Consider the following 20,490-nt stretch of genomic DNA (forward strand, 5'->3'; position numbering starts at 1 on the left):
TCCCACTGTGTGTAGGAACGTAACCACTCTGTCTCGGTCCCACTGAATATAGCGGTCAATACTAAATGGTGGGCCACGACTTGACCGAATGACAGTCCTATCCAGACCATGGCTCCACCACCCAGCAGCCTGGGTGTTCTCTCCCAGATGATAACCTTCTTCCCCTGCCCCCGCTGGCAGGCAGGATGCACAGCACGCCAGCACAGAGGGCGGGTCCGCCCAACCCTCTAAGCTGGATACTTGCCACCAGGACATGGGGTGGTCCTGCCCCATCCAGACAAACCCCGCCCACCAACTGCGGTGCAAGGTAGGATTGGGGGACTATAAGGGGACCGGTATACAAAAAAGGGTCTGTAAAGGGTGTGCTATGATGGAAAGAGTGCACTGTATTGTAAAGGGTGGGGGGGCTGTATTGTAAAGGGGGGGTGCCGTGTTGTAAAGAGGGGTGCCGTGTTGTAAAAAGGGGGCTGTATTGTAAAGGGGATGCTGTGTTTTAAAAGGGGGGCTGTAGTGTAAAGGGAGGTGCTGTGTTGTAAAAAGGGCGGTGCTGTGTTGTAAAGGGGGGTGCTGTGTTGTAAAAGGGGGGCTGTAGTGTAAAGGGGGGTGCTGTTATAAAAGGGGGGCTGTAGTGTAAAGGGGGGTGCTGTTATAAAAGGGGGGCTGTAGTGTAAAGGGGGGTGCTGTTATAAAAGGGGTGCTGTGTTGTAAAGGGGGGTGCTGTGTTGTAAAAGGGTTGCTGTGTTGTAAAAGGGGGGCTCTATTGTAAAGGGGGGGGGGTGCTGTGATGTATATAAGGGCACTGTACATGACCACAACTTTAGTGCATAGCTCCTTCCAAACTGACAAAAGTGAGGGGGAAAAGGAGAGATTCGGGAGCTTACAGCGGATGTTATAAGGAGGCAGAAAAACACAGCAATCGATCATTTCAATACAAAATAGACGACCAGGTCATGGAGATGTGGATGGATTATTTTTGGAGGTCAGCTCTTTGCTGCGGCCTCTTACCTCGTGGCTTGATATCAAGTTATAATGTTGCAGTCTGATTGCTGGAGGGAGAGGAGACTGAGGAAATGTTTTCTCTTGCCTGCGGCAGACTGATGACATCATCTCAGTTACTTTGCCTAGGCTGAGATGATGTCATCAGTCTGCCGCAGGCAAGAGAAAACATTTCCTCAGTCTCCTCTCCCTCCAGCAATCAGACTGCAACATTATAACTTGATATCAAGCCAGAAGGTGAGAGGCCGCAGCAAGGAGCTGACCTCCAAAAAGGATCCATTAATTAATAAAAAAAGTTGGGACTTAATGATACTTTTTCTGTGTTTTATGACGAGTCGGGATGTAATAATACTTATAAAATTACTGAAGTCCGACTTTAGCTTTTTTTTTTTTTTTTTGTTTCCTTTATTATTGGAAAATAATGTTGATGTCTTGTTGATTAGTCACTTTCTCTTTGCCATGTTGGAAAGTTTGGGTGTTCACTTCCTGCACTCAGAATATTGAATGTATGGTTGCTACACCCTCATCTCCAGCCGGTGTGACCCCGGAGGTCTTGCGTCACCCTCTCCCCTCCTCTCCTCTCCCCTGTACACGTGCAGGCCGCGCTTTGCCCTTGACTTTGCTCTAGGAATAGCAGCTTGCATCATTTGTTAGAAGACATTTACATCAGTCAGTTGACACTTGGTGCTGTTTGTTTGCTCTAGTGCCATCTAGAGGATATTTATCAGAACTGCCAGTGGACCGTGTCTGACTTCTATAGGCCAGAGGATTTCACACCCACTCTGCATGTGCGTGCTCCATGTACACGGGCCAGACAGACCTTGTGCTCGGCGTGTTTATTTTTACTGCTTTTGTTTTATGGTTTTGTGTAGCGTGATGTCATGGGTTTGACTCAGAACTGGTTTTATGGTTTTCTGTTCCACTTCTTGGAAGAGGTTTGGTCAGAAGACGCGCTGGATACAACAGTAGATGTAAAACCAAACTGACTGATAAAGCACCGTATAAACAATTGCCATGTTTTTTTTTTTTTTGTTTTTTTTGATTATTATTTATTATTGTTCTCATTAGGGGATTATCGGGGTCCGATATCCAAATTTTTCAAAGTGTTGGTATCGGCCAGAAACGTACCGATATTAACGACATTGCTTCAAGTTGTTTTCAATACTTTCAAGTGCAGAGGAGGGATTTGGGGGTTTTAGGGACCCCAGATCCCTACATAAAAGAGTACCTGTCACCGCCTATTACTGTCACTAAGATGTTGCATTTCTTATGAAAGCAATAAAAGTTTAAAAAATAAATAATTAAAAGCACAATGTAAAAATAAAAACGTTAAACGTACAAAAATATCGGCGCCTGAAAGGTGGCCGAAAAATCGGTTTTTGTATTGTCTCTGAAAAAACTATCTCAGTCGACCCTTAGTTATCACTATTATTAATTTTTATTAATTTTCTTTTTTTTTCTATTATTATTATTATTATTATTATTATTATTAATAAAAATAATAATGCAAAAATAGCAAAAAATAAAATTATTTTAATAATTGTAATTGTAACATGTTCTAATTATTACTTTTATTATTATAATTGTTACATATTCTAATTATTACTTTTATTATTATAATTGTTACATATTCAAATTATTACTTTTATTATTATAATTGTTACATATTCTAATACTTTTATTATTATAATTGTTACATATTCTATTACTTTTATTATTATAATTGTTACATATTCTAATTATTACTTTTATTATTATAATAGAATATGTAACTATTATAATAATAAAAGTAATAATTAGAATATGTAACAATTATAATAATAAAAGTAATAATTAGAATATGTAACTAATTATTACTTTTATTATTATAATTGTTACATATTCAAATTATTACTTTTATTATTATAATAGTTACATATTCTATTACTTTTATTATTATAATTGTTACATATTCTAATTATTACTTTTATTATTATAATAGAATATGTAACTATTATAATAATAAAAGTAATAATTAGAATATGTAACTAATTATTACTTTTATTATTATAATTGTTACATATTCAAATTATTACTTTTATTATTATTATTTTTTTTTTTTTTTTAATTATTATTACTATTCGGCATATAGTGCCAACAGTTTGTGCAATGATTTACAATCTAAAAGGACACCGTTCAGTTACAATACAATAAAATACAAATGGGTTAAGAGGGCCCTACTCATAAGGGCTCTTTCACGCGGATGTGTCCGTGTACGGAGCCCGCTCTGCTCAGCGGGGGATCGATCCGTTGATCCCCCGTTGAGCTGTTGCAGATGACGGGTCCGTCTCTGCACACTGTGGAGGGTCTGACCTGTCAGAGCGCCGCTCTCCCCTATGGGGGATTGGATGAGGACGGACCGTAGAGCCTGCGGTCATCCGATCCGCAGACAGATGGAAAAGTAGGTTATTCCTCCATCACACTTTTTCAGATGGGAGCGGGTCGGATGTCAGCGGACGTGTCACCGGTGACATCCGACGCTCCATAGAGGTCTATGGAGCGTCCGTTCAGATCTGCCTAAAAAAACTGACAGGCGGATCTGAACAGACAGTCTGTGTGAAAGAGGCCCATGAGGTGTGTGTGTGTGTGTGTGTGTGTGTGTGTATATATAATTTATATTTATTTAGTATATATATTTATTATGTATTAAAATTTTTTTTTTTTTTTTTTTTTTGTGATTTCGGGTGTGCTGATCTTCTGTAGCCTTTTTGCAGCCACTTGTTACCCTCCAGCATCAGCTGCTGTCTTTGCTCTGGTTGGGCTTCCTTACAGCAGCGAGTGCCGGTGCAACCGCTTATGGCAGATTAAACCCTGGGCACAAGAACTTTCATTTAAATATATTCCCCCAAATAGACACAAAGGATATAAATCCACTTTGTGTGCACCAAAAAGTCTTCACAAACCCAGATATTGCCCTGTAAATGTAGTGGTGACGCCAGCACTGCGCTGTACGTAGTCCGCGTGGAGCTGTGGGAGGAGTCCAGCAGGCTCCACCCACTAAAAAGGATGCCAGCAGACCAGTCATCTTGCGCAGGGAGAGAACAGCAGCGGGCGGTCTTTATTACAGGAAGTCTCGCACTGGATTACTGCGTGGATCTGGAAGAAATATATAGAGCTCACCGAGATTCAAGAAAAATACACATGATAAATGGATTGAGATATTTCATTATCCTGGAGTTCAAGGTCTTTGGGAACCCTAGATAAAATTTAATAATTGTTGGTCAGAGGGCAGACAGTCCCCTGCATTGTTGGTCAGAAGGTCCCCCTACGTCGGTGGTCAGGGGGCAGAAGGTCGGGCCCCCCTACGTCGGTGGTCAGAGGGCAGAAGGGGGGGCCCCCCTACGTCGGTGGTCAGAAGGGGGGGGCCCCCCTACGTCGGTGGTCAGAGGGCAGAAGGGGGGGCCCCCCTACGTCAGTGGTCAGAAGGGGGGCCCCCCTACGTCAGTGGTCAGGGGGCAGAAGGTCCCCTGCATTGTTGGTCAGAAGGTCCCCTGCATTGTTGGTCAGAGGGCAGAAGGGCCCCCCTACGTCGGTGGTCAGAGGGCAGAAGGTCCCCTGCATTGTTGGTCAGAAGATCCCCTGCATTGTTGGTCAGAGGGCAGAAGGGCCCCCCTACGTCGGTGGTCAGAGGGCAGAAGGTCCCCCTACGTCGGTCAGAGGGCAGAAGGGGGGGCCCCCCTACGTCGGTGGTCAGAGGGCAGAAGGGGGGGCCCCCCTACGTCGGTGGTCAGAGGGCAGAAGGGGGGGCCCCCCTACGTCGGTGGTCAGAGGACAGAAGGGGGGGCCCCCCTACGTCGGTGGTCAGAGGGCAGAAGGGGGGGCCCCCCTACGTCAGTGGTCAGGGGGCAGAAGGTCCCCCTACGTCGGTGGTCAGAGGGCAGAAGGGGGGGCCCCACTACGTCGGTGGTCAGAGGGCAGAAGGGGGGGCCCCACTACGTCGGTGGTCAGAGGGCAGAAGGGGGGGCCCCACTACGTCGGTGGTCAGAGGGCAGAAGGGGGGCCCCCCTACGTCGGTGGCGAGGGGGCAGAAGGGGGGCCCCCCTACGTCGGTGGCGAGGGGGCAGAGGGGGGCCCCCCTACGTCGGCGAGGGGGCAGAAGGGGGCCCCCCTACGTCGGTGGTCAGAGGGCAGAAGGTCCCTCTACGTCGGTGGCCAGAGGGAAGTAGAGGCACAGGAGCCGGAAGACTCGTTACAGAGCTGATAAATACAGTGATTATCACAGCAGTCGTCCAGCTATATACTTCGGTCAATGCCGGGTGCAGTAATATCACACGTGGAGTTCAGCTCTTTTTGCTCAGCAGAATGAACGGCAGCATCAGTTTTTTCACTCTATGATGACGATAGATTCTCTTTAAAACAACAATTATTCTGGATGTCTGGGTACGAAAAACGGCAAATTTCTATATTATGAGCTCCGTTCACCTAAATTAAGACAAAAGCCCGTCTCTAGGCAAATGTTAAGAAGTCCTGTTTGCAGTTTGCGAGAAGCCATGTGGAGATGAGAGCAAAATTGAACTTTTTGGCCTAAAAAGAAAACGCTGTGTGTGGCAGAAAACTAACACTGCACATCACTCTGAACACACCATCCCCACTGTGAAACATGGTGGTGGTGGCAGCATCATGTGGTGGGGATGGTTTTCTTCAGGGAAGCTGGTCAGAGTTGAGAGGAAGATGGATGGAGCCAAATACAGGACAATTTTAGAAGAAAACCTGTTAGAGTCTGCAAAAGACTTGAGACCGGGGTGGAGGTTCACCTTCCAGCAGGGCAACGACCCGAAACATCCAGCCAGAGCTACAATGGAATGGTTTAGATCAAAGCATATTCATGTGTTAGAATGGCCCAGTCACAGTCCAGACCTAAATCCCATTGAGAATCTGTAGCAAGACTTGAAAATTCCTGATCACAGACGCTCTCCATCCAATCTGACAGAGCTTGAGATATTTTGCAAAGAAGAATGGGCAGAAATGTCCCCCTCTAGATGTGCAAAGCTGGTAGAGACATCCCCAAAAAGAACTGAAGCTGTAATTGCAGAGAAAGGCGGTTCTACAAAGTATTGACTCCGGGGGGCGCCATACAAATGCCCTCCACACTTTTCACATATTTATTTGTAAAAAAAATTGAAAGCCATTTATCATTTTCCTTCCACTTCACAATTATGTGCCACTTTTGTGTTGGTCTATCACATAAAATCCAATCCTTTATTTAAAATTTTTTTTTTTGTATACTCACTGTGGAACTTAAGCTGTTAATCCTCTGCATTGTGTAAAAAGACTGTTTGATCCTGTCTTCTCTGATCCTCCCCTTCTTCCACCATCCTCAATCCATCTCCTGATTGAACAGAGACTTGGAGTCACTCTGCACATGCTCAGTTCCGTGTGTATTGCTAGAGAGGTTGCTTTTGTTCTTGTTTTGTTTTCTTGGGAGGGTGCATGTGATCAGCACAGGGCCAATCAGCACTGTCCAGACAAAGGGACAGGAGCCATGCAGCCTCATAGGACAGCCAGAAAACTCCTCCTACAAGCTTTACCCAGACACTGATCGAAGTCACAAGACTGCTATATACTAGGGATGCACCGAAATTTTGGCCGCCGAAACATATTGGCCGAAAATGCCCTTTTCGGCAATTTGCCGAAAGAGAAAAACGGGCGATAATGGAGCCGAAAATGGGGCGTGGCCTGGGTGTGGGGCGGGGCTCCACCCCCCGCCCCTGGTGCTGCCCATCACGGGGGTGTTCTATAGCGCAGGAGAGCCGCCTCCGCCGCCTGTTTGATCACAGCGCCGGGAACATCACAGCTTTCATTTCAATAGCTGTGTGTTCCCGGCCGCGCCGTCACACACGGCCCCTCCCCCTTGTCCGGGCACTTTGATAGACAGATCACCCACAGGATTGGACGGATGATCTGTCTATCAAAGTGCCCGGACAAGGGGGAGGGGCTGTGTGTGATGGCGCGACTGGGAACACACAGCTATTGAAATGAAAGCTGTGATGTTCCTGGCGCTGTGATCAAACAGGCGGCGGAGGCGGCTCTCTTCCCTTCACAGGCTGGCTGCAAAATGGGGCACACTGGCTGCAATGGTGCACACTTCCTGCAATGGGGGACACCTCCTGTACCACCTCCTCTGTCTCTGACCATCTCCTGTACCACGTCCTCTGTCTCTGACCATCTCCTGTACCATGTCCCCAGTCTGACCATCTCCTGTACCACGTCCTCTGTCTCTGACCATCTCCTGTACCATGTCCCCAGTCCCTGACCATCTCTTGTACCATGTCCCCAGTCCCTGACCATCTTCTGTACCATGTCCCCAGTCCCTGACCATCTTCTGTACCATGTCCCCAGTCCCTGACCATCTTCTGTACCATGTCCCCAGTCCCTGACCATCTTCTGTACCATGTCCCCAGTCCCTGACCATCTTCTGTACCATGTCCCCAGTCCCTGACCATCTTCTGTACCATGTCCCCAGTCCCTGACCATCTTCTGTACCATGTCCCCAGTCCCTGACCATCTTCTGTACCATGTCCCCAGTCCCTGACCATCTTCTGTACCATGTCCCCAGTCCCTGACCATCTTCTGTACCATGTCCCCAGTCCCTGACCATCTTCTGTACCATGTCCCCAGTCCCTGACCATCTTCTGTACCATGTCCCCAGTCCCTGACCATCTTCTGTACCATGTCCCCAGTCCCTGACCATCTTCTGTACCATGTCCCCAGTCCCTGACCATCTTCTGTACCATGTCCCCAGTCCCTGACCATCTTCTGTACCATGTCCCCAGTCCCTGACCATCTTCTGTACCATGTCCCCAGTCCCTGACCATCTTCTGTACCATGTCCCCAGTCCCTGACCATCTCCTGTACCATGTCCCCAGTCCCTGACCATCTCCTGTACCATGTCCCCAGTCTCTGACCATCTCCTGTACCATGTCCCCAGTCTCTGACCATCTCCTGTACCATGTCCCCAGTCCCTGACCATCTCCTGTACCATGTCCCCAGTCCCTGACCATCTCCTGTACCATGTCCCCAGTCCCTGACCATCTCCTGTACCATGTCCCCAGTCCCTGACCATCTCCTGTACCATGTCCCCAGTCCCTGACCATCTCCTGTACCATGTCCCCAGTCCCTGACCATCTCCTGTACCATGTCCCCAGTCCCTGACCATCTCCTGTACCATGTCCCCAGTCCCTGACCATCTCCTGTACCATGTCCCCAGTCCCTGACCATCTTCTGTACCATGTCCCCAATCTCTGACCATCTCCTGTATAAAAATTTTTTTTTTAAATATGTTTCGGTTTTCGTCCTAGTGTATTTTTCATTTTCCGTATCGGTTTCGGCACCAAAAAACCCATTCGGTGCACCCCTACTATATACTGCTGATGAGAAAAGGTATTTTACAGATTATTTTTTTTTTTTTTTTTATTATTTTTTTTTTATTACTAAAATAATTGCATTTCCATGTTCTGTGTACTGTGGGTGACCAGATGTAGTGAGTGCAGGCTCCTGGGTTTAGTAACGTTTGAAAGCGGAGTTCCACCCTAACTTCTGCTCATCGGATTCCTCCCCCACCTCCGGTGTCACATTTGGCACCTTTCAGGGGGGAGGGGGTGCAGATACCGGTATAATCCAGGTATCTGCACCCACTTCTGAGAATAGCTAGTCCCAGATGCCCCCCCCCATTGTGTTGTGGGAAACACAGTACCCAGAACACAATGGGGACCAGTGACGACGCTCAGCGCGCTCGCGCATTCGCAGTGGAGAACTGGGCAGTGAAGCCGCTAAGCTTCACTTCCTGATTCCCTGACAGAGGATGGCGGCGGGGGCAGCCGAGAGAGACGAGCGATTGCTCGTAATCTGCTTGCCGACATCGCGGGCACCCTGGACAGGTAAGTGTCCATTTATTAAAAGTCAGCAGCTGCGGTATTTGTAGCTGCTGACTTTTAATAATTTTTTTTTTTCTAAAGGTGGCACTCCTCTTTAAGGAGCAAAAGATATTGCGCCAACTGTGGCGGTCCACAGCAGCCAATCGGGATCATCTTTCATCAGTTTAGCGCAGTTGAGATGAATCCTGATTGGTGGGTACAGGTTAATGCCCTTTGCCACGCTGCTTCTTTTTAATTTTATTAAATGAAAGGCCGGAGTTTTAGACGGCTCCTGAGAGCCGGCAGCCAAAGAACCTGTCTAGCGGCGGCATAATAAATAGCGGCGACTTGAACGCCAATCGCAGCGACCGATTTCCGTTTTAAAACAGCCGGGGCCCCCCGAAGATTCAATCTGTGTTTTTACTTGCGTCAGTGCGGCTTGCAGAAAGAACATATGAAGCGATGGCATTGGCCCCTATCTGTCAAAAAAAAAATATGCTTCATTTGCATATTCGCTAATTAAAGTAGCTTCTTGGAAACATTAAGTAAAATATCTTCTGTAACCTTTATCACCGCCGTTAATGGATATAGTCTAGCATATCTCATAGACGGCCCTTTAAATAATGTAAATGATTATGAATATGTAACTAGTTAATATGCAGCGGTGAAAAGGATTATCATGTTGAGGTTAATGAATGTGCTGCTCTCGCCTCCGCCGGCTGCACGCATGAGCGGGCTAACGTTTATTACCGTGTGCATGTGCCATGTATGCATGTGTTCATGGAAGAATGGCGTGTGACGTCTGTGTCGAGCCGCTAAGCTGCCCATCTAATCTTCACGCAAAGATTATTTGCAGGGCGGTAAAGAGACCCTGCCGTGAGATTAGGAAAGTAGAAAAGAAGGTTCCTCTGTAGGTTCTGTTTATGTGTTCCAACCGCCAGCAACGCCGACCTTCACTGCTGTCCAAGGTTCCTGGAGGATCCTTTTCCTCCGACACTTCCGGGAGTGTTGGATTCCATAAAAAGGTAAAAAAAAATGAGGCACAGAACACAAACGTTCAACGGATGATAAAAGTCCATTCTTTGAGCTTGATCACTTGGGTTTGGGAGCTCTTCACCAAAACCAAAGGGCACCCACGACAAGCCAAGGTCAACCAGATTGAGAAGTCCAGTCGAAACCAATGAGAGTGCCAAATGTCTTTAAAGAGGAACTTCGCCCAAAAGGAGAAGTTCTGCTTTTCTGCACCCTCCCCCATTACTTTTGGCACAATATAATTTTTCTTGAGGAGTGGGTACCTAGTTTTAATAGGTGTCCACCTAGGCCCAGGGGTCTCCAAACTTTCTGTACAAAGGGCCATTTTACTGTCCTTCAAGCTTCAGGGGGGCTGGTTTGTGGCCAGAGGGAGTAGAATATGGCCTGGTGTGAGTAAACAGCGTTCCCTCTTTGGTATTAGAGGGCAGAATTATGTTCCATCGTTGGGTGTCAGTGGGAGGAATAGTGCCCCATCTTTGGTGTCAGTGGGTGGAATAGTGCCCCATTATTGGTATCAGAGAAATAGTGACACATTGGTTTCAGTGGGAAGTACTGTGCCCCATCACTGGTATCAGTGGGAGGAATAGTGCCCCGTCACTAGTATCAGTCCACTATACTACACTAACCACCATACTGCACTGTCCACCATGCTGCACTGTCCACCATGCTGCACTGTCCACCATGCTGCACTGTCCACCAAACGGCACTGTCCACCAAGCGGCACTGTCCACCAAGCGGCACTGTCCACCAAGCGGCACTGTCCACCAAGCGGCACTGTCCACCAAGCGGCACTGTCCACCAAACGGCACTGTCCACCATACTACACTGACCACCATACCACGCTACACTGACCACCATACCACGCTACACTGACCACCATACCACGCTACACTGACCACCATACCACGCTACACTGACCACCATACCACGCTACACTGACCACCATACCACGCTACACTGACCACCATACCACGCTACACTGACCACCATACCACGCTACACTGGCCACTACGCTACACCATACTACACTACACACTACACGCCACACACTACAGGTTGACAGGCATCCTCAAAACCTGTCGATGTTTTGGAATCCAGGCAAGTATATTCTCTTTCCTGGAATGTCCAATGCCTTTCCATCTATGGCCGATGGAGGAAGTTGACGGGTTGTTTCCATGTCGATGTCCATGGGCTGCAAAATGAAAAAACAAATATGAGATTCTGTATTCATAGATGTCTGACTGAGTAAATATCAGGATATTGCTTAAAGCCCAATTCCAGAAACGAGTATAAATTACCCTTGCAGTATTTGTGTGTGTTGGGGGATTTTGTGCCTAGGGGGTAGAGGAATAAGGTGTAACAATGTATTCCTTGCTTTGGACAGTCTTCATCTATGCAACCCGTCCCTCACAGACCCTCTCGAAAACTTTCCCAGCCACGGTCACATGTATACCCCCCCCCACATACAACGTAGGACTGATAGGCCTGTATTGTACATGATGATGCAGAGAGGTTAGGGCTACGTCCCTCTTTCTCTGCCGCTAGATCAGCCTTTCTCAACCTTTTCAACACAGAGGAACCCTTGAAATAGTTCTCTGGTCTCGGGGAACCCCCTGCTAAAAATGAGAAATCTACAACTCATGATACATTAGTGTGATGGTCAGTGGGAAGAATGGTCCTTACACTTGTAGTCATTGGGAAGAATGGTCCTTACACTTGTGGTCATTGGGAAGAATGGTCCTTACACTTGTGGTCATTGGGAAGAATTACCTCCTTACAGATAGCTAAAAAGATCAATGGTGTCAGTGGGAACTTATCCAAGAAATGGCCCAATGCTGAAGGAACCCATAGCAGCCTCTGGAGGAACCCTAGAGTTCCACGGGACCCTGGTTGAGAATCACTGATATAGAGTATCTAAGCTTGGGAGAGGTGCGTGGTCCCCAATTTATGGGGGACGGAGGGACGTTACTCTTAAGTATCTACGTCAGATCTGGGGGGACTGATGTAAGTACGCATTCTAATGGAGTCCAGGGGCGTAACTATAGGGGGTGCAGCAGTCGCGACCGCAACCGGGCCCTGTGATGAAGGGGGCCCATGCAGCCCCCTCTACATATGGCTGCTTTTTAGTTGTGCATTCCCCGCATGACCTGTGTCCTCAGCCGGCTCCTCAGAGTACCCCTCTCCCGCTCCATGCATTGCCGCTCAGTCCGATGTCTGTTCTCCCCAGCCAGAGTCCCGCCCACCCCGAGTCCGGCCCACACTGCACTGCATACTTCTCCCGGGTAAACAAACTTTAAGCACACAGCCCTATGAGAGCTCCCCGGAAGACACTGCAGGCTTGTCTGCCAGCCCCCCTCTTCCCCCGTCATACACAGATGATGAAAGGTCTTTCTGGGAGATATGCTGATCACCCGTCCAGCACACTGGATGGAGCCCAGGCCAACATGGATGAGTGCGCGGCCTACAGCTTGGTCACGGTGAGTGAGTGGACCCCATCCCCCACACACCATTACATACCCCCTTCTCACCTGGGGGCAGTAACTTCATCTGCCCTGGAGAAAAGGACCTCGTCTCTTCTGGGGACGGGGACCTCATCCTGCCTAGGGACAGTTCCCCAATGGGGCACCTAAAAAAATAAATACTGATACCAGTGGTGGAACTACAGGGCTCACACCGCCGGACTCGGGGGGGGGGGGGGGGAGGGCCCTGGCTGGGGTTCAGGGGGGCCCTTCATGGTTTCTTGCATCGGGGCCCTGAAAGTTCTAGTTACGCCACTGATGGAGTCCAATGTAATTATAAACTCCTAAAAGCCTGGATTGTAAAGCAACACATCTTATAAAGATTGCTTTATATTCTATTCTCATTGTGGTGATGAGACTTACCTTATGACGGAAATGTTAAGAGGGAAATGGTTTACGGTGAAATCAAACCGATCCCCTCCAGAGACGCATTCCATGGCGAAACGGGCGGAATCGCGGGTCTGAAAAGTGGTGTAGAGCTGGGTGATTGTATTTATGGTAAAAAAAATAATAATCCCAATAAGCGTTTATTAATTGAAAATCAAAACAATTTAATTTCTTCAAATTATTTTGGGCCAAAATGTATTCTGCTACATGTCTTTGGTGAATTAAAAAAAGTATATTAATTGGTTTCTTAGTTGTAGCATCTGCAATCTATGGTATATACTGTATAATTTGAAAATTGATCAGTACTGACAGCCTATTTTTATTTTTTGAGGTCCTTAACCACTTGACCTCTGGAAGATTTAACCCCCTCCATTTTTGCGATACGGCACTGCGTTACTTTAACTGACAATTGGCCGTGCGATGCTGTACCCAAATAAAATTGATGTCTTATTTTTCCCCAAAAAGACAGCTTTCTTTTGGTGGTATTTGATCACTGGATTGGACTATAAACATAAAAAGAACGACAATTTTGGTCCCAATATACAATTTAAAGCGGGAGTCCGCCATTTTTTTTTTTTTTTAAAAGCCAGTAGCTACAAATACTGCAGCTGCTGACTTTTAAAATAAGGACACTTACCCGCCCAGCGTGCCCGCGATGTCGGCACCCGAAGCCGATCTCTCGATCGTCTCTCGGGTGCTGCCGCCGCCATCTTGGGTATGGGAATCAGGAAGTGGAGCCTTGCGGCTTCATTTCCCGGTTCCCTACTGCGCATGCGCGAGTCGCTCTGCGCAATAAGGATGGTCCCCGCTGTCTCTGGGATCCGTGTGTTTCCCAGCAGACAGCGGGGGACCTTCGGAAAGGGGCGTAGATTCTGCGGAAAGGGGCATAGATTCTGAGGATATCTATGCCGGAAGTGGGTGCAGAATACCTGTACTGTACAGGTACCTGCACCCCCCTCCCCCCTGAAAGGTGCCAATTGTGGCGCCGGAGGGGGGGAGGGTTCCAATGAGCGAAAGCTCCACTTTAGGGTGGACCTCCGCTTTAATTTACACAATATACAAGTTACAATATAAAGCTATCCAAGGAATTGAGAATGCCAATCAGCAGTGTTCAAACTCTAATCAAGAAGTGGAAAATGAGGGGTTCTGTTGAAACAAAACCACGGTCAGGTAGACCAACTAAAATTTCAGCCACAACTGCCAGGAAAATTGTTCGGGATGCAAAGAAAAACATACAAATAACTTCAGGTGAAATACAGGACTCTCTGAAAACATGTGGTGTGGCTGTTTCAAGAGGTGCAATAAGGAGGACGGGCTGCATGGTCGAGTCTCCAGAAGAAGCCATCACTACACAAATGTCACAAAGTATCCCGCTTACAATACACCAAACAGCACAGAGACAAGCCTCAAACCTTCTGCCACAAATTCATTTGGAGTGATGAGACCAAAAAATTTAGCTTTTTGGCCACAACCATAAACGCTACATTTGGAGAGGAGTCATCAAGGCCTATGATGAAAGGTCCACCATTCCTACTGTGAAACATGGCGGTGGATCGCTGCTGTTTTGGGGATGTGTGAGCTACAAAGGCACAGGAAATGTGGTCATAATCGATGGCAAGATGAATGCAGTATTTATAAAAAAAATTACTGAAGAAACATTTGCATTCATCGGCCAGGAAGCTGCGCATGGGACGTACTTGGGCATTCCAACATGACAATGATCCAAAACACAAGGCCAAGTCCACCTGTCATTGGCTACAGCAGAATAAAGTGAAGTTTCTGGAGCGGCCATCTCAGTCTCCTGACTTCAATATGATTGAGCCCCTCTGGGGAGATCTCAAAACGTTCCGTTCATGGAAGACAGCCCAAGAGTTTACAGGAACTGGAGGCTTTGTGCCAAGAGGAATGGGCAGCTTTACCATCTGAGAAGATAAAGAGCCTCATCCACAAATACCACAAAAGACTTCAAGATGTCATTGATGGTAAAGGGGGCAATACACGGGATTAAGACCTGGGGTATGTAAACTTTTGATCAGGGTCATTTGGGTAGTTTCTGTTGCCATTATGATTTAAAAAGAGTAAACACAGCTGATTGATAATAAATGGCTTCTGCCAGACACTGACCGTGAGTGAAAGAAAAGTTTTTGTGTTATTCATATTCTCTGAAAAATGGCCAATAAATCATAAATTCCGCCAGGGTATGTAAACTTATGAGCACAGCTGTACGTTGGGAGCGGAAGCCGTGTCCGCGCATCCCCTTGTGAGCAAACCTGGCCCTCGCACGGGCGTACGCTTCCGTAAAGGAAGGTTATATAACTCCGATCGTTTTTTTTTTTTTTTTTTTGCCGTCTGCGTCCCATTGGCCCTCGCACGTGCGTACGCGTACACCGAGAGCGCTAGCAACATTTGCAGTAATTGGAGCGAACCTGATTGGTTTTGATTCCCCCCCCCCCCCAACCTTTTCTACTGTATGCTCCCACTAAAAAAAAGTAAAACTAACACCTCGCTTATCGATCGATGGCCGGAGGAAATCGATCGTCAGGCTGGGATAGATTAATTCTGCGTCCGACGCAGGTAAGCGCCCCCAGCCTTTTCCTTTTCAAGGTTGTGTTCGCATCTTCCCGGAGTGGTGTAGAGCCATGTTTCACCAGCGAGGGGTGGGGGGGGGGGGAGGCGACTACTAATTAGGCTGACTTTGCGGCCTCGCCCCTCCCGGAGACTCCTGGCATTATTCAATCGCTCGACTCGAGGAAGCGGGAGACTGTTTGTTTAGCCGGGGAAGCATTGTGTACCTTTTTTTTTGGATGCAAGTACAAATGTGTCGGCAGATGTTGTGCCAGGCGCCCGTAAATCTTTCTGCACCTGACGTGAAATGGGCACCGGAGCGTCGTTTTCCTCCGGAGTCAAATGGCAGCTTTAAAGATCAATGCAAATTTATGGCCTGCGCGTGGGGCTGCATCCTTTTGTCACATATGGAGCGTTCCTTACCCCCGAGCAACTGGCTTCATTTTTTTTTTTTTTTTCCCTAATAGGGTGTAAAGTTTGCTGTCCTTTTTTAAAGCTGAAAGGCAAACCACTAAATGCGTAGATGAAAAAATGTTAATATGGGAGCTGCTTTAGCTGCCAAAGGATTTGTGTTTCTGACTATCCAGTCCTGAGATTTACACAGCTCTGCCACGCAGCACAGCTTTGATTCTTAATCTGCTGCAGCTAAAGTAGAACTATGGATTGGATAGGGTAAAGGAAGGTTATAACCCCTGTCAGTTTTTTTTATTTTTTTATTTTTTGTTTGCCATCTGTGTCCCATTGGGTAGATTTACCTTCACTTCCTGTCCCTTAGCCAAAACGGGAAGTAAGAGATAATCCCTGAAAATTAAGGGCATTCCTTGCCGCCGCCCCCCCCCCCCCCCAGGTCACCACAACTAGTGTGCCTATTGGAAGATTTCCCTTCTGTTACTGCTCCTCTGCTGTACAGAGTCTGTCTGCTCTCTCACCCTATCGGCATGCCCCTTGTTTGTATATAAGCACTGCAGCACAACTGGCCAAATTCCCGTGTTGCTTCTCCCTCTCTGAGCTCTGCTGTATTCTTACGTTGCTTTTCCCTTGCCCTCTCTGAGCTCTACTGTACCCAGTCTGCTCTTATACTGTCAGCATGCCCCTTGGTAGAACTGCAGTACAACTGACCAATGTCCTGTGTTGCTTCTCTCTCTTTCTCTCTGAGCTTTGCTGTAGTCCTGTGTTGTATCGCCCTCTCTGAGCTCTGCTGTATTCCTGTGTTGCTTCTCCCTTGCCCTCTCTGAGCTCTGCTGTATTCCTGTGTTGCTTCTCCCTCTCTGAGCTCTGCTGTACACTGTCTGCTCTCCCCTCCTATCAGCATGTCCCTTGGTAGCACATGAGCACTGCGCCACAACTGGCCAGTATCCTGTGGTGCTTCTCCCTCTCCCTCTCTGAGCTCTGCTGTATTCCGGTGTTGCTTCTCCCTCTCCCTCTCTGAGCTCTGATGTATTCCTGTGTTGCTTCTCCCTCTCCCTCTCTGAGCTCTGCTGCATTACTGTGTTGCTTCTCCCTCTCCCTCTCTGAGCTCTGCTGTATTTCTGTGTTGCTTCTCCCTCGCCCTCTCTGAGCTCTGCTGTATTTCTGTGTTGCTTCTCCCTTGCCCTCTCTGAGCTCTGCTGTATTCCTGTGTTGCTTCTCCCTCGCCCCCTCTCTAAATTCTGCTGTAATCCTGTGTTGCTTCTCCCTCGCCCTCTCTGAGCTCTGCTGTATTCCTGTGTTGCTTCTCCCTTGCCCTCTCTGAGCTCTGCTGTACACATTTTGCTTTCTTCTCCTATCAGCATGTCCCTTGGTAGCACATGAGTACTGCAGCATAACTGGCCAACTTCCTGGGTTGCTTCTCCCTCGTCCTCTCTGAGCTTCTCCCTCGCCCTCTCTGAGCTCTGCTGTATGCCTGTTTTGCTTCTCCCTCGCCCTCTCTGAGCTCTGCTGTACACAGTCTCCTCTCCTCCTGTAAGAATGCCCCTTGGTAGCACATGAGCAATTACAGCACACCTGATTGGTTGTTTGTGCTGCTCCTCCCTCTCCTAGTTTGAGTTCTGATGTATTGTGGGTTGGAAGAAGCTGATAGACACCTATGGGAACTGTTTTACCTGCCAAAGCATTTGCACATCTGTCCATCCTGTCCTGAAGTATACAGAACCCCGTCACACAGCACAGCCAGCTGGATGACTCCACTTACAGTTAGGAATGTTGGATTATCCCTTCTTCACCCCCAGCCTGCTGATTGGCCGATGAAGCAGTGGACTCTCTACTCGCTGCCTTTTTATGTTTGGAGTTTTCTGTAAAGTGACTTTTTGTTGCCTGATTTTTGTGTACCCCCCCCCCCCCCCCCTGCAAAAGATGGAGTTGGGAAGTCCCAAAACAAAACTTCCAGTGCATCCGGAAAGTATTCACAGCGCTTCACTTTTTCCACATTTTTGTTATGTTGCAGCTTTATTCCAAAATGGATTAAATTCATTATTTTCCCCAAAATTCTACAAACAAACAATCCCCCATAATGACAACGTGATAGACGTGTGTTATGAAATCTTTGCAAATTTATTACAAATAAAAAAACAAAAGTATCCACAGCCTTTGCCATGACAATCACACTGAGCTCAGGTGCCTCCTGTTTCCACCAATCATCCTTCAGATGTTTCTTCAACTCGATTGGAGCCCACCTGTGCTAAATTCAGTTGATTGGACCTGATTTGGAAAGGCACACCCCTCTCTATATAAGCTCCCCCCCATTGGCTCTGTCTATGACTCCACCCCCTTTGCAATATGTGACCCACCTGACCATTACACATTCACTGACCCACCTACCTGACCATTACACATTCACTGACCCACCTACCTGACCATTACACATACACTGACCCACCTACCTGACGCACACTGACCTACCTACCTGACCATTACACACACACTGACCTACCTACTTGACCATTACACATACACTGACCCACCTACCTGACACACTACATTGACCCACCTACCTGACCATCACACACACTGACCCACCTACCTGACACAATACACTGACCTACCTGACCATTACACATACATGGACCCAGCTACCTGACCATGACACAATACACTGACCTACCTGACACATTACACTGACCATCACACACACCACGCTTTTACTCTGAAGAGAGCGAGGGAACAGCGGGGCGCTCAGCAGGACACATCGGGGGGATTGGAGGCATGATACAGAGGCCGTGGCTGCGCCCTGGGGGGTAGTGCGCCCTAGGCGGCTGCCTACTCCGCCTAGTGGTAGCACCGGCCCTGTGTCAGAGCACAAGCCAAGCCATGAAGTCCAAGGAATTGTCTGTAGACCTCCAGGACAGGATTGTATGGAGGCACAGATCGGGGGAAGGGTACAGAAAACATTCCACAGCATTGAAGGTCCCAATGAGCAGAGTGGCCTCCATCAACCATAAATGGAAGAAGTTTGGAACCACCAGGACTCTTCCTAGAACGGGCCCCCTGGCCAAACTGAGTGATCGGGGGAGAAGGAACTTAGTCAGGGAGGTGACCAAGAACCCGATGGTCACCCTGACAGAGCTCCATCGTTTCTCTGTGGAGAGAGGAGAAACTTCTAGAAGAACAACCAACTCTACAGCACTCCACCAATCAGGCCTGTATGGTGGAGTGGCCAGACGGGAAGCCACCCCTCAGTAAAAGGCACATGAGGGCCCGTCTGGAGTTTGCCAAAAAGCACCTGAAGGACTCTCAGACCACGAGGAACAAAATTCTCCGGTCTGATGAAACAAAGATTCAACTCTTTGGTCTGAATGGCAAGCGTCATGTCTGGAGGAAACCAGGCACTGCTCCTCACCTGGCCAATACCATCCCTACAGTGAAGCATGGTGGTGGCAGCAGCATGCTGCAGGATGTTTTGCAGTGGGAGAAATCAGAATGTCCTTGAGTTGCCCAGACAGAGCCCAGAATTGAACCTCTCTGGAGACATCTGAAAAATGTCTGCAATATTGAAGGTCCCAATGAGCACAGTGGCCTCCATCATCCGTAAATGGAAGAAGTTTGGAACCACCAGGACTCTTCCTAGAATAGGCCGCCTGGCAAAACTGAGTGATCAGGGGAGAAGGGCCTTAGTCGGGGAGGTGACCAAGAACCCGATGGTCACCCTGACAGAGCTACATCGTTTCTCTGTGGAGAGAGGAGAACCTTCTAGAAGAACAACCAACTCTACAGCACTCCATCAATCAGGCCTGTATGGTAGAGAGGCCAGATGGGAAGCCACTCCTCAGTAAAAGGCACATGACGGCCCGTCTGGAGTTTGCCAAAAAGCACCTGAAGGACTCTCAGACCACGAGGAACAAAATTCTCCGGTCTGATGAAACAAAGATTCAACTCTTTGGTCTGAATGGCAAGCGTCATGTCTGGAGGAAACCAGGCACCGCTCATCACCTGGCCAATACCATCCCTACAGTGAAGCATGGTGGTGGCAGCAGCATGCTGCGGGGATGTTTTTGCAGTGGGACAACTCGGAATGTCCTTGAGTTGCCCACACAGAGCCCAGAATTGAACCTCTCTGGAGAGATCTGAAAATGGCTGTGCCCATCGGCACTTTACCCCCCTTCCTGCCCAGGCCAATTTATAGCTTTCAGCTTTTCACACTTTGAATGACAATTGCATGGTCATGCAATGCTGCACCCAAGCAAAATTTGTTATTGTTTGAGACAAACTGAGCTTTCTTTTGATGGTATTTAATCACCACTGAGTTTTTTTTTTTCTTTTTTGCTAAAAAAAAACAAAAAAAAAAGCCAGAAGATTTGGAGGAGAAAAAAGGTTTTCTTAGTGTCTGTTAGAAAATTTTGCATATAAGTAATTTTTCTCCTTTGATGTGCGCCGATGAGGTGGCACTGATATGTGGCAGGGATAGGCAGCACTGACTGGCCTCGCTGATGGGCACTGGTTGGCATCACTGCTGGGCATTGTTGGGGCTGCACTGGGCATGATCTCCCCTGATCAGCTCTCCTCTCCTCACACGCTATCAGTGTGAGGAGAGGAATCCTGATAACTGGCATTTTCTTAATTGGACACTGTCGATCACTTAGGTAAAGAGCCTCGTGATCGGGTGCCGATCCTTGCACACCACTGAT

At 47.8% G+C, this 20,490-nt stretch overlaps 1 protein-coding gene across 2 annotated transcripts in view; it reads left to right on the forward strand.

The window, feature by feature from the left end:
• URI1 (URI1 prefoldin like chaperone) overlaps nucleotides 1-20,490 on the forward strand; it is a 157,390-nt gene that overhangs the window by 14,512 nt on the left and 122,388 nt on the right. The gene's annotated exons all lie outside the window — the stretch shown is intronic.

This window comes from Lithobates pipiens, unplaced genomic scaffold (assembly GCF_037356315.1).
Source record: "Lithobates pipiens isolate NorthernLeopardFrog02 unplaced genomic scaffold, aLitPip1_a1.2 Scaffold_10, whole genome shotgun sequence".
In the NCBI taxonomy this organism is placed as follows: Eukaryota; Metazoa; Chordata; class Amphibia; order Anura; family Ranidae; genus Lithobates; species Lithobates pipiens.